This window comes from Anolis carolinensis, chromosome 2, assembly GCF_035594765.1.
Source record: "Anolis carolinensis isolate JA03-04 chromosome 2, rAnoCar3.1.pri, whole genome shotgun sequence".
Classification (NCBI taxonomy): domain Eukaryota; kingdom Metazoa; phylum Chordata; class Lepidosauria; order Squamata; family Dactyloidae; genus Anolis; species Anolis carolinensis.
The window spans coordinates 61,719,841-61,734,825 of NC_085842.1; the positions used below are offsets into that span (position 1 = coordinate 61,719,841).

Below are 14,985 nucleotides of genomic sequence, written 5' to 3' on the forward strand. Positions count from 1 at the left end.
CCATAACAGTTAAAGGGGCATCAAGCTGTACCATAAGTGGGAAAAGATGGGGGGGGGGTACATTTCCACTGAAGCCATAAAACCAAGAATATCAAGGCAGATAATCCACAATAGGTACTTTGAACTGGGTTTTCTGAGTCCACACTGCCATATAATCCAGTTCAATGTGGATTTTATATAGCTGTGTGAAAAGAACCTCAGTCACTCCTGTGGATGTTTTTGGTGATTTTGGAATCCTGGATTCTGGAAAAGTGAGCATGAACATTCATAGATATTGCAGTTTAATAATTTGTAATAGTTCAATTGTTTTGTGCCTTCGAGTAGTCTCTAACTTACGGCGACCCCAAGGTGACCCTTTCATGGGGTTTTCTTGGCAAGACTTTGTTCCCTTTGTCTTCTGAGGCTGAGAAGTGTGCCTTGCCCAAGTTCACCCAGGCTCCTTCCACACAGCTGAAAAAAATCCCACATTTCCTGCTTTGAACTGGACTATACGGCAGTGTGAACTCAGATAACCCAGGGCCCTTCCACACAGCCATATAATCCAGAATATCAAGGCAGAAAATCCCACAATATCTGCTTTGAACTGGAATATCTGAGTCCACACTGTCATAAATCCCAGTTCAAAGCAGACATTGTGGGATTTTCTGCCTTGATATTCTGGGTTATATGGCTGTGTGGAAGGGCCCCCAGTGAGTTTTCATGGCTGAACAGAGATTTAAACCCTGGTCTCCAGAGTCAAACCATGCTGTATTTATTTATTTATTTATTTATTTCAATTATTTATACCCCGCCCTTCTCACCCAAGGGGACTCAGGGCGGCTTACAAGTGGCAATTGATGCCGTTACACTGTACACACTGCTCTGTCTTTCTATGGCATTGTAAGTGCTTTAAAAACACAAGCAAAAAGAGCATCTGTGGTGCAAAAAGAAGACAAGCATCACTCTGCCTTTACAGAAAGAAATTAGAAATAGACTCTTGGTTACAACTTCTTCTAATTCACATTTGGAAAGCCAGTGTTGTGTAATTTGAATGTTAGATTATGACTGAGAAGTCCAGGATATGAATCCTTGCTTTGCCATGGAAATCCATTAGGTAACATTGGGCAAGTCATACTTTCGGCCTCAGAGAAAGGCAAAGGCACACCTTGTCTGAAGAAATCTTGCCAGGAAACCCCACAGTTGGATTGCTCTAGGATCTCCATGACTCAGGAATGTCTTGAAGGCACACAACAAAAATAATTCATGTTTGTTCCCTTTCAGTGAACTAAATTTTCTTCTACCTAATAGCGTGAAAAGAATTGAAAAGAAAATTGATCAGTGAAGAGAGATGGGAAAAGAGAATAAGGGAAACTGATTGTCAATCATACTATTAAAATAATAAGCAAGAAATTTTGCAGATATGGAAATCATGTAGTGCTGTTTATAGAGGAATGAAGAAGCAGAAGGGCAACATTTTAGTTTAAGGGTGCATCTACACTATAGAATAGTGTATAACAGCAGTTTGACACCACTTCAACTGCCATGGCTCAATGATGTGGAATCCTGGGAATTGTAGTTTGGTGAGGCACCAGCACGTTTTTGGCAGGAAAGGTGAAAGACCTTGTAAAACTACAACTCCCATTATTCCATAGCAGTGAGCCATAGCAGTTAAAGTGTTGTCAAACTGCATTAATTCTACAGTGTAGATGAACTCTTGAAGAACCGTTGTATAATGATGCCTTAACTTACTTGCCTAGGTTCTCAGACACTTCACTCCTCCACAGATTCCTGATTGATGGGAAGTGAACATTCCTTCCAGGAAATAGTTCTCTCCCTGATTGAATTTTAATGGTTGTTGTTGTTTTTTAAAAGAAGGTACATGTTTTCAGATACTTGAGCCGTTCTTGAGTTGAGAGTAAAGTAGCTGACTTGGGAGATGGTGATTAGGCATTCAGACAACATGAACTGGTCCAGTGAAATTGATGGCGGAGGATCATTGCTTCAGTGCTGGTGGTCTTTGCTGAAAACAAAGTGGGAGGAGATACAGAAACTAAAACATTTAAAATGCAGCTGAAAAGAGGATTAATCAGGACTGCCTTAGCCAAATCAGGATAATTGACAGATATGCCACCCAAGAATTAAGACCACTTCAGAAAATTATATTCTTCCCTATCCCACACTTTCACCCTTCCTATTTAGTTGTTTGTGTTAAAACAAGTGATCTATGAATATAAATTAGGCAACAGCACACAACGTTCCTAGACACCCAGTTGTAATTTGGGATATATTATGTGTGATCCTGGAATTACATATTAAAATATTTAAATTTCTTGAAACGGGCATTGAATATTAAACAGAATTGAATTACAATAGTTTAGGAATCATGCACATTTTAATTACTTGGGCATTTCCCACATGGACAAATTTAACACTGTCATCTTCTTTAACCTACCACAGTATCTTCTAGTCCAAGACCAGAGGCTGGGTAATATAAAATATAAACCAGAGTAAGTATTCCAGGTGAAAGTGATAAGGTGGTCCTACATAGACACAATAACTTAGCTTAAAGGCAGGGGTATCAAAAATGTAAACCCCCAATGCATGCTGCAGCATGCATCAAACCAGAAATGGTGCATTAAATATGTAGAAAGTGTAAAACATGCCAGATCAATGGTGTAGCTGCTCAAAGTATATCCCATACAGGACTCAAAACTGTGACTGGACAATGTGGAGTTCTTGTTAGGATGCTGCTAGTGCTGAAGCACTTTAAAAAACACAGAATCACAGCTGGACGGAAAGTAAACAATTACTCCACTGGTTGAGGAAACCACTTCCTTTCTATGGAAAGTCTTGCTTTCTGCCCCTTTGTTCTCATTTCCTGTGCCTTACCACGGTCCAATGCTGATCGTGAATAAACATGATGATGCACATCAATGCATCTCAGCTGACTTGAAAAAAAGAAAAAAAACCCTGAAATTTCCGGCAGCTGTCTAACCATGGATATTGTGGCTCCTGGGTTCTGTTCCAATTTGCAATCAGTGTATATTGTGGTCACCATCCCAGCCTCCAACTGATTCCTGGGGTGCTTGTGTAGGTGCTGCGCTGTGGAACTGTTTTTTTTTGTTTTTTTTTGTTTTATTTAATTGTAATATTTTTATTTTTATAAATGTAAAACCCCCCTCAATACGCATTGCAAACATATACACATACACATACATAGACAACTCACCACCCACAATACAATTACCCCTTAACCCACCCCCAGTGCGACCTGGTTTGCTTTAATCCACATCCAAAATGGATTATAGTGTTCGTATAGAACTACTCATAAAAACAATCACAATATAGTCCAAAGTGCAGTCAGAAAGAAGTTATTCCACAAGGTTTAACACAACCTTGACCCTTGTTAACAAAATCACAGATTGTCCCAAATTTTCTCCAAGAATCCAGAGCAAACCACAACTTCAGGCTCATGTAAACACTTGGTTTGGTCCTGAGATTGAACCAGCCCCAGGTGTTTACACAACCATCCTGTATTCACTGGGTTCAGGTGGCATTTGTTTTCCCCCTCGAGTTCTCAACGTAGTGGTGGCTTCTGGGTGCAACATGGTTGACAGCTATCTCTCATCGCCTGATGTCCGCCCATATGTGAGGGCAATTGGGAAAGGAGGGGGCGATTCTTCCGGTTCCCCCTCTCTCTCCTGCATCACTTTGCCCGATGTCACTCTAGGTGATGAGCGAGAGCCACCGGCCATGTCGTCTTCGGAGGCCGCAGTTATGACGAGAACAGAAGGATGGTAAGGATGGCTGTTCAGTGGTGCCAAACTGAGTTTAGCACCACCAGACAATAAGGACTCCTTCGTGTTTCTGCAGTGGTCTGGGATCTGATGACTCCCTCCTGCCTCTGCAGCGGTAAAAACTATCCTCCTGGTTATCCGGAGTTTGACACTCTGTATCAGCTTTAGGATAAAATGTGTAGAACCATCCAAGTCTTTTGTTCTTGTGCTACATCCAAAAATATCTTGTTGTAGTTGACACTTTTTGAAAAGGTTTTTCTGTATGCCAAGGCAGTCTTATTCATTGAGGACAAGGAAAATATTGAAATATTTCTACATCCCTATTAAGTATGTTTTCGTAATAGTGAAAGGGCGGGGGTTTATGTCATTGTTACATTATCATTGTTGCTCTTCAGTATGCAGAAAACACAATAATAGGAACTACATTATTTTGAAACAAATGATTTCAAAGTTCCAAGTCTGGAGATAAAACATCATGCACCTCATGATGTGAATTCTGTTCCACTTGAGGTTATACTATTTTTAAGATGTTACAAGCCTGTTTTTTGTTTTTGTTTTTTGAACCCCTTAGGTATATGACACTTACAATGCTTATTTACAACGCCTTTTTATTTTGGAAGCTAGAGACAGAGAAAACTTAGCAAAAATCGCCATCTGGAGGGTGAGATCTGATAGTGCATCTGCTCTATTTGGTTAAATTTCTATTTTGGGCACATTGTGAAAAGAAATCTGATTGCAGAGAGTTGTTTGGAAACACGAGAAAACTTTTCAATGCAAACATTAAAACTTGAATTAAATTATTTAAAGTGCATAAATTGTACTTATTTAATATTCCGCATTCAGATGAAAAGCTTGTTATTACTTGAAAATGCTCAAAATCCCAATGTAAGATTAAATGGTGTAAATCTGGTGATAGTAATGGATTTAATAAATTGGCCCGTGTTTTCTTTGGATTGTGGCCATAATCATTAGATTAGACAGAAATAAAATAGAGAGAGAAAGGAAAGACAGGATTTGGACAATTAGAACCATTCCAGACTATGGAGACTGACCCAAAATCAAGAAAGTCGCATGAAGATCACATTAAGTTGGACTAGATGGCCCATGAGGTCTCTTCCAACTTTACTATTCTATGATTCTATGATAAGTACACTGAGAAGATGCGCCTGATTATCTGTGCAGGTGGCAATTCTTTCTACATCAGAAACTTTATGATTTTTTTTACCTAGAAATCAAAATATGAACTGGGGCAAGCTGGGAGAATGCTCTCCAGGCACCCCTTTTGCATGAATGAAATTCTTCCCCCATTTTTAAGAGCCTTCTTGCCGTCAGATTACAATTTATCACCCATAATACTTATATACCAGAATCTAGTGAGTTAGACCTTTGCTTTACAGTTGCGAGCTAGTACCACCATATATTCCCATTAACATGAAAGCAGAAGTGTGATGTGAACCTCCATAATGGGAGGAAACTATGGCTGTGGGAGGAATAAACCTCTTTTCGACCACCTACCCCTCTTCCATTTGTGTGTGTGTTGTTCACTTCTGAAGCCAAATACTCTTCCCTTTTTTGCCTTGGCAATGAAACAAGTCATTTATATGTTATTCAGACATTTATATGACAATTTTTATTCCACCAGAGAGAGACCCGGGGCAGCTCATGCATAATAAAAACAGTAAAAAATGAAAATAACTTTAAAAGAAGCAATCAGCATGCTAACATTGCAGCATAAGAAGAAATCACTAAAGGGATCAAACATCAAAGGCTCTTAAACCCAATCGTGCTGAAAATCTTTCTGAAAGCAGGGTAGTAGCTAAAAAGCCTTATGTGGGGGAGTATACCAGAACCTAGGTACAACCAACTAGAAAAACCTGCCATGTGTATTCACCATAGAGATACTGGTTTGGAAAGGGATCAAATACTTTCAAACTCAAACAAAATGAGATGCATGATTGATTAGGCACCAAAAGATTCTATGAAGCCAGATGAAGATATATGTCTTTCCCTGGATTTCACTCTCAAATTTTCAGTGTCAGCCATTCCTACCAACACAATTCTTCTTTGGTCAGTGGAAAGCATGGATAGGGAACACAGAAGTGACATGCTTTGTTTTTGTCATCAGCACCTATGTGTGCCCTGTCCATGCTCTCGACCAGGGAAGTGTTTTGGGTTGTTGTATGCTTTCTGGGCTGTATGGCCATGTTCCAGAAGTATTATCTCCTGACATTTCACCCACATCTATGGCAGGCATCCTCAGATGTTGTGAAGATACTTGCCATAGATGTGGGCAAAACGTGAGGAGAGAATACTTCTGGAACATGGCCATACAGCCCGGAAAACATACCACAACCTTGTGATTCCGGCCATGAAAGCCTTCGACAACACAGTAAGTGTTTTGTCAGGTGAGTGGATAGTAGTTACTAATGAATGGTGTCATCTTGAAATATGGTCAAAGTATGATAGCTTTAGTTTGGTCTCTTTGGCTTTTAGTGAGAATTTAGGCTTGATTTGCTGTAGGTATTTTGCTATTTGTTATTTGGTGCTTCTCACATTCCATGCTTCTATATAAATATTGTGCAGTTTCAGATGTTCCTTTTATATCTGAGGATATTACCAGTTGAATATCCTTTCGACTTGAGTCTAGTTATATGATTAGATCTAGCATGTTTCCTCTATTCTCTAGTAGATGGTTGAGTGCCTCATCATCTGCGAGTCTCATTTTGCAGCACTATCTCTTGTGTCATTTTGGACTACCCCATCATACAATTTTTGTAATAAAAGACATTCAGAAGTGGCTTACCATTGCTTCCTTCTCTGCAGTTCTAACAAGAGACATCTGAAGTGCCACTGCCATTTTCTTAGTGTGATCTTCCACTAGTGTCACCCTCAACTATTAGTTGCCAAGTAGCTGTTTGTCTCACTTAATCTGGCTCCTCAACCTATTTGAGGAAGGAGACATTATCAATAGTAGAGCTACCATCAGCATAGCCTCTTACCTTACAGAGGCTGCATAGTCAGGACTCAGGAGTGCTTTGATTGTTTGTTCCTGCATGATGGATGACCCTTGTGGACTCTAACAACTCTAGGATTCTATGAGAAAAATACAATCACACATCTATGGAAAGGTAGTGGAGAGTACATATTAAGAACATTAATTCATTATATTTTAATTTAATTGTTACCAGTATATCTATTCATGTTCAACATATAAAAAGTACAAAAATTGTCACTTGGGTCTGAGCAAATCCTTGGCAGCCCTCCTGATAGTAGGAAGACAATAATAATAAATGAAATAACTAGACATTTGCCGATCTTTTATAACAGTTGAAATCTGCTACCTGAGAAAATCATCTTATTATCGCTAATGATAGAGCTGGCCCTGCTCTCGTTTTGTTTTTGACTTCCAGATTCTTTCCCTGGTAAAGGCATAGCCTGAATTTGACACCAAGGCTGGCTACAATAAAAGGTTAATTTTTTTGAAGACAGAATATTCAAATATTTCCTGCCGTTTTGTTCACACAGCCAATTTATTTTATCCTGCAGCAGCTCAAGTATGCACAGCGGGGAGGTCAGATAATAATTCAAAAGCACACATTTTTACATTGTCTTTTGTCACAGATGAATTAGCAGTTGGTCTCTTAAGTTTTGTTTATATAGCTTTTCTCTTTTCTGAGCTGAAAGCTTGTCCATTCAATGCAGTGTAGCTCAGCAAAAAACTTTGTCTTACTGTCAGAATGATCTCACCAAGTACTACTACACAAAGTTATTAAAACCAATGTATAGGCCTAAATTCTGGTGGTCGTCCCCCCCCCCCCCAAAAAAAAAATAGTTTGTTGGACTGGTTTAGATACGGATTTACATAATTCAGCACCTACATAAATTCTTTTGATTCAATAGATCTCCTCCAGTTGGGATTTACAATAAGATTCAAACCCTACTGTGTTCTTGTAGGAAATAAAAGCAAGCCAATATTACGTGGTGACTGAAGACTGCAATGGAAAATTAATTTGGGCAGCTACAGTTCTGAGAATCTCCAGTCATTCTGGCTAATTCTAGCTGCCTTGAGACTTCTGTAAGAGATGAAAGTGGTATATAAATAACTGTGATGATAATAATAAGTAGTAGCGCTGGTAACAAAAATGAAGAGAAAAAAGACAGTGTTGTTATCACTTCTTATAAAATACAGCACTGTTATAGTTTCTTATTAAGGATAGAATTCAGCCAAAACTTAAAACATAGGAAAGTCTCATTGATATCAATTGTAGTATTTGGCACACAAATAGGGAGCATGTGGCAATCCAGATGTTATCAGACTGTAATCCATGACAGGTTGTGCTTCCTTGGACTGATGGAAGTTATAGTACAATAATATCTGGAGGACCACACACTTTCTCGCCCTGGTTTAGCACATACTTAAGGCTTCAGCTTATGCCTACTTACTTGGGAATAAATTTCAGGTGCAAAATATACACATACTGAATCTGGAAATTGCTTTTCTAGACTAGCAGTGAGCTGAGCTCACAATTCTTTCACTCAAAATTCCACTCTTATTTAGCTCAAGTTTTTTTTATTTTTCCACATCTAATTTATGTAGACTGTGTGGTGGTGGTGGGGGAATAGTTTTCCATTTGGTATTTTTAAAACATTAGGGGCCAGAGATTTTTTCTGATCTACGGTAAATAATAAAACAACAGATTTATTTATATCTTGCCCTTGTCCCAGTTTGGGATTCAAGGTGACTTACTACAGTTGAGAGAAACATAGCTAAAAATTAACCAATAGATCCCAGCCTATTTTCTGCAAATCCCTGCCCTAAAACTCAAAGTCCACTGCAAACGTAACCAGAAAGATTAAAGTATTGCAATACTTTCCAGATCCCAGTAATCAGGTCAGCAATTACCTCTTCCTGTTGAGGACTCCTGTTGCGGAGAACATTGCATGGAGCTATTAATAACTTCTGCAGTTAATTGTAATGCACTTAATCCATCTATAATGCATATGTTGAAAGGAATCTTAAGCCCTGCATCATAAAGGTCAAATGCCCAGATCTAAATCAAAATGAAAACAGTTATTGATTGATTTCAGTTAAAATGAAGCAAAAGAGCAAACTGTGACCAGGATAAATGTTAAGGAGCCATAAAAACCTAAATTTGGACATCTGCTATCAGGCAGAATTGAGTGAATGAACTAATGCTCTGACTCAGTTTAAAACTACTTTATTAGCCCAATATTTACTGTAGCTATCTCTCAGCTACAACCAGTATGGAGTAGTGGTCTGAACATTGGCCTATAACTCTGGAGACCAGGGTCTGAATCCCTGCTCAGCCACAGAAACCCATTGGGTGTGACCTTGGGCAAGTCACATGCTCTCAGCCTCAGAGAAAGGCAAAGGCAAACCCTTCCAAATCAATCTTGCCAATAAAACTCTATTCTAAGGTCACCATAGAGTCGCCATAAGTCAGAAATTCCTTGAAGGAACACAGCAACAACAATCCTTCTACTACTGAACCAGTTATTTGTAGGGTGCTGGATTGCCTTTAAGTTATATGTTGACTCATGATGACCCTGTTAATTTCAGTTTTCTTCAGCAAAAAACCCCAAAAAACAAAACAAAACAAACCCAGAGGAGGATTGCCTTAGCCCTCCTGTGAAATATAACCTCTATAACCTGTTATTCCTTGGTAGTCTCCCATCCAAGTACTAACCAGGCCTGACCCTGCTTAGCTTGCAAGATTGGACAGAATCAGGTGCCTTCAGAGTATTTAGGCTCTGAAGCAACCCACCCGTGGAACAAAGTGAATCAGTTGCATAAGGAAATCGATTTTGGCTGTCAAAAAAGAACAGTAAGTTGTTAGCTGATGTTATATTTTTGCATCCAAGAAGGAAGAGATAGTCTCAGTCTTAGTCTCAGGTAGCACAGTGACTGAGCTGGCCTTGCGTATAAAGTACTTGACTTGCGGAGTAAAGTGTTTGCTGTCTCAGACAACAAAATATCTTTGACTAAATAGCTAGTTGTTTGAAACCAGTCTGAAAATGTTTTAGGAGCCAGCATGGCATAGTGATTTGAGTGTTGCAATATGATTTATGGGGGTGAGGGTGCAAATTCCTGCTTGGCTATGGAAACCCACTGGATGGCATTGGGTAAGTCACAATCTCTCAGCCTCAGGAAAATGCAGGGTCAAGTCCCACCCCCAAACCATTTTTACCCTTTGATAGGGTTGTCTTAGGGCAGGAGTCCTCAAACCTTTTAGGCAGAGGGCCAGTTATGCCCCCCCCCCCCAGGACTATTGGAAGGGAATGACTATAATCATGAACAAATTCCTATCTACACTGCACATATCTTATTTGTAGTCCAAAAATTAAAGAAAAATACAATATTTAAAATGAAGAACAATTTTAACCAACATAAACTTGCCAGTATTTTAATGAGAAGTGTGGGCCTGCTTTGTGCTGATGAGATAGTCAAGTTATTTAGGATTGTTGTTGTGTGCCTTCAAGTCGTTTCAGACTTAGGGCAACCCTAAATCTAAAGTTTAGCACAGGGGCCAAATAAATGACTTTGGAGGGCTGCATCTGTATTTTAATGTTCTTCTTTTCACCATATCCTTCTCTGTCAGGGAGTAGTGAATCCAATCACGTTTTTAGTATGACCTTTAAGGGAGCTATCCAAATGCTGGACCTCTTTTGAGTACTGTATAAGGACTAGCATCTGCAATTGTTCAACCCACTGACATGAAAACTATCTGATGTGAGGAATCTCTTCTCTGTGCATTCTCTGCCATTTTATGAACCTTATTCTCTGATTCTGTATTGATATCAGTACAAACCGTCTGTTCATCTTATTCAGCATTAAAGTGTATATGTTTGGTGTGTTTTTTTTTTAAAAAAAAGAATGCTGCGCTTCCTAATCCACAATATATAGCCTAGATATTTTACTATAGATCAGTGGTTCCCAATCTGTGGGCCACAAGACCTAAAATAAGGTCCGTGAGATATGTGGGGAAAATTGCAACTGCGTATGTGCCGGGGGTGTGGGCCGCTGTTGAAGGACCGTGAGAGAGAGAGAAGGGGAGGGATGGATGGAAGGAAGGAAGGAAGGAAGGAAGGAAGGAAGGAAGGAAGGAAGGAAGGAAGGAAGGACGCCAGTGGGTAGCCCTCGCCAGCGCTTTCTCAGCTTTGGAAGGCTTTCCAGGCTAGGGTGGAAAAGACTCACACAGCAGCACACGTGAGGGAGCGAGAGAGAGGAGAGTCCCCCAAAGTTGTTGTTGTTATTGTTGTTGTTGTTGTTGTTGTTAGCTCCCATTGCCACACATCAGTTGTAATGTGAAAGCAGTACTTTGTAAAAACCTGTTTAGTCCCCCAAAGTATTTTTTTCAACCTCAGCCCCCTCCCCTTCTTTTTTTTATACAAGCGTTGACAAAATCCACAAATAATAACACAGCCCAACCAAAAAAAATTCTTGGTGTCTTTGTTTTTACGCCTGTCCCTGGAGTTATTTGGGGTGCTGATACAGAAAATTGCATTGGATAGATCACATCAGCTCTAAATTATTAAATATGGTTTTTTGTGGGCAAGCAGATGGTGACTACTGGATGGCATATGTTCTGTATCAGAAACTAGAGATGATGTGGTCTATCTAATGCAGTTTTCTGAATCAGCACCCCAGATAACCAAACTGAATCTAAAGTTGACGAAAAACTGATTCGTAACCCTTTTGGTACTAATGTTGGAGAGTGGTCCCTGGTTGAAGTGATCCCTGGTCAAAGTGGTCCTTGGTCAAAAAAGGGTTGGGAACCACTGCTATAGATACTTCACTATGAGATTTTAAATAAAATGCTGCTAAAATCCACCTCCGGTCTGGGACAAATGTGGCATACAAAGGTACATATATTCAAGCTTTTTTTTTGTGTCAGAAGCGACTTGAGAAACGGCAAGTCGCTTCTGATGTGAGAGAATTGGCCATCTACAAGGACGTTGCCCAGGGGATGGCCGGATGTTTGATGTTTTACCATCCTTGTAGGAGGCTTCTCTCATTCTCATATACAGTGTTCCCTCACTATTTCGTGGTTCACTTTTCGCGGATTCGCTGTTTCACGGTTTTTCAATTTATCTATATATATATAAATGTTCTGGACTTTTTACCTAGAAGTAGGCAATGAAACTACATGACCCAGAACCACGAAACTTGTCAACACAACCCACCATCCTTGCCCCTAGGTTCCGACAACAAAACCAAACATCAAGGACGGAACCATGGCCCAAAAAACCCAGAAAACAAGAAAAAGCAATCTGTGCCTGCGCTGACGAGGACGCGACGCGCGGCCCTCACACGTCCCATGCCCCTCCTAAACGGGCGCTCGCACGCTCGCCTGTTCTCGCCGCCGCCGTCATCTTTGCCACCATCTTCCATCCAGATCGCCCCAGGACAGAGAGAGGATGGCGAAAGCGGCAGTTTGCTCTCTCGGAGACCAAGGTGGCCTGGCAAACTGCAGGCCTCACAACCGTGTGTGTGTGTGTGTGGGGGGGGAGAGCGAAGGGTCCCCTGCCTGTCTACGTGACTGAAGGCTCCGAGGCCGCGACTAGGCCTTGACAAGGCCTACAAACAATTCTGAGGCGCTGAGGGGAAATTGGGAGGTCTCTCTGGGGGTGAGAAAATAATAGGGGTGGAAATGGGGGCCAATGCAGAGGGAAGGGGAAATGGAGGGACTTTGGGGTGAGGAGAAAATAATAATAATAATAATAATAATAATAATAATAATAATAATAAGGCAATGAAGAGGGGAAAGGGAATGGGGGAGGTCTTTGGGGTGAGGAGATAATAATAATAATAATAATAATAATAATAATAATAATAATAATAATATGGGGCCAATGGAGAGGGGAATGGGGGTCTTTGGGGTGAGGAGACAATAATAATAATAATAATAATAATAATAATAATAATAATAATAATAATAATAAAACAGGGGGGGCTCACAGTAAGGGGTAATGGGGGTGCTCTCAAACCAAGGAAATAATATATTGGGGGGGGGATGCCTAAACTCCTTTCCACAGTTCAATACAATCCCCATTGAACTCGATTATACGGCAGTCTGGACTCAGATAACCCAGCTCAATAGCTATTTTGATGCCAGTCAGTCATTTATAGTCCAGGAACAAAGTCTGCTTGCATCCAGTATTTAAAGCAATGAATGCATACAAATAAACTGGAGCCTTTACCTTTGCTTTATTTTCAAAATGCTGGAGGGTGAAAAATACAGCAGAGGGCAGTGTATCACTAGGCAAAATCCAGTTGGATGGATGTGAACTGGGCCATTCTAGTGCCTGAAGAACTAAATAATGGAAAATTAGAAGTACTTCTGACAAACGTGAGGGTTTCAGGGTTTTTTTTTAAAGCAGTTTTTTTATACTGTAATGATTTGACTGCTTTAATTTTTATAGTAATAGGAAAGTGCTAGCATCAGTATCTTTTCCCATTATGTATGGTTCTCAGCAGCAGCCTCATTAAAGGGGGAATCATGAACTACAGATGGCAATAATGCAGGCTGGCTGCCCATCATAATGTAACGTTTTATTACTGACTGAATGTTGGGTTTTGAAATTGGCAGGATCCTAAGGCATTTGATGAAGCCGCTGCCCTCAGCCCCACTGCCCTGCTTTCTCTGCAGCATGACAGGAAGCAGACAAGTGGGAATAAAAGGAAAATGTGCAAGATACAAGGAAAAGAAAATGCTGGGCAAGAATGAGAAATCCTTGTTCGTGCCTGAATTCTTACAATCAGGTCTTCTAAACAGACTCAATGTTTCAGCTTCAAGTCCCTCCTTCATTCCCGAAAAATAGGTCAAAATAGTCATAAGAATACAGATTATTGGGGCTTCTTAAAGAAGAAAAGGTTTATTATGACCTTATTAAGGGTTTAAATCATGCAGCTTGCCAGATATTGTTAAATTGCAACTCCCAGCATTTCCCTACATTAGTTGTGTTGGATAGAGCTGCTAGTTATGGCAGCCTACTTGCATCCAGAAGGCATCACGTTGTCCCTTTTTGCCTAGATTTCTTTTCTGTATGTTGTTACCAAGATAGAAGGACCCTGTCTCCATAGACCAGCAGGAGGTCAGCGGTCCTTCAGATATTGTTGAACAACAAGTCCTATCCTCCTTAGCCATTTCTACCAATAGTCAAGAACGATGGCATTTATTGTTCAATGACAGATGAAATATCTTGTAGCAGTGAATCGTGGGATCTCTGTCTGAAAGCGATTTCTTAATGAGGTGTTTTATGGAAAAAGTGTGAATCAGTGTCTTGCTTTTGGGGGAGAAAATCTCAAATTCTGGAAGCAACAATCATAGTGTTATCTTGAGCCCTCCCAGCAAGATTAGATCACTCAGACTTCTATGTAGTTGAGTCTCCTCAAGCATTGTCCGTCAGAAATGAACTAATCATCAAGCACTAAGAGTTACGAATGTGGGGATTGCTGTTGAACTCTCTTTGGAATAACAAAGACTGCCTGTAATCTACCCCAGACACATTTACTTGGGATTAAGCCAGTGGTTCTCAACCTGTGAATCCACAGATGTTTTGGCCTCCAACTCCCAGAAATCCTAGCAGTTGGTACACTGGCTGAGATTTCTAGGAGTTGTAGGCCAAAACACCTGGGGACCCACAAGTTGAGAACCATTCTATTAAGCTGTATGGCAGACACAGAGACCAACATTCACATTGTTCGAATCTTTAAGGCTGTTTCAGATAAAAATGATGGGGAAAGTAATTTACCTTTCATGAAAGTACCAATGAGTAAGAAAAATGAATAACAACCAGCTGAGCAATATTAAGCCTCTCCACCTTACAAACAGATCCCACAGATAAGAGAACTGGAGTGGGGACAAGTGGAGCTGGTTGAAGTAGTAGGGATGAACTAGCATAGAGACTCTTTTGTTGCATTTTAATTGTACCTTTAACAGGACTGTAAAGTCCATTTCCCCCTCCAATTCTTAGTGCTATGATACCATTTTAACTTCCATGGCTACATCCTATGGGCCTCTCTGAATTCTAAGTACTCCTCCTAAATTGCAGATTTTGTAATTTCATAGGATGTTGCCATGGCAGTTAAAGTGGAATATAGAGAGATAACTATGTAGTGTGAAAAAGTCCCAATCTGGTCAGGTTTAGTCTCAGTAGGTGTGTACCCTTGGTTTGTTCCATATCC

General features: G+C 40.2%; 1 long non-coding RNA gene across 1 annotated transcript; it reads right to left on the reverse strand.

Annotated features, from left to right (window-relative positions):
- Nucleotides 1–1,805: 1,805 nt before the first annotated feature.
- Nucleotides 1,806–9,095, reverse strand: LOC134296022 (uncharacterized). Its single transcript, XR_010002576.1, has 3 exons — nt 8,680–9,095; nt 6,580–6,718; nt 1,806–1,999 (listed from the first exon to the last, which is right to left on the reverse strand). It is a non-coding gene; the product is annotated as an uncharacterized LOC134296022 (long non-coding RNA).
- Between the last annotated feature and the right edge of the window lie 5,890 nt (nt 9,096–14,985).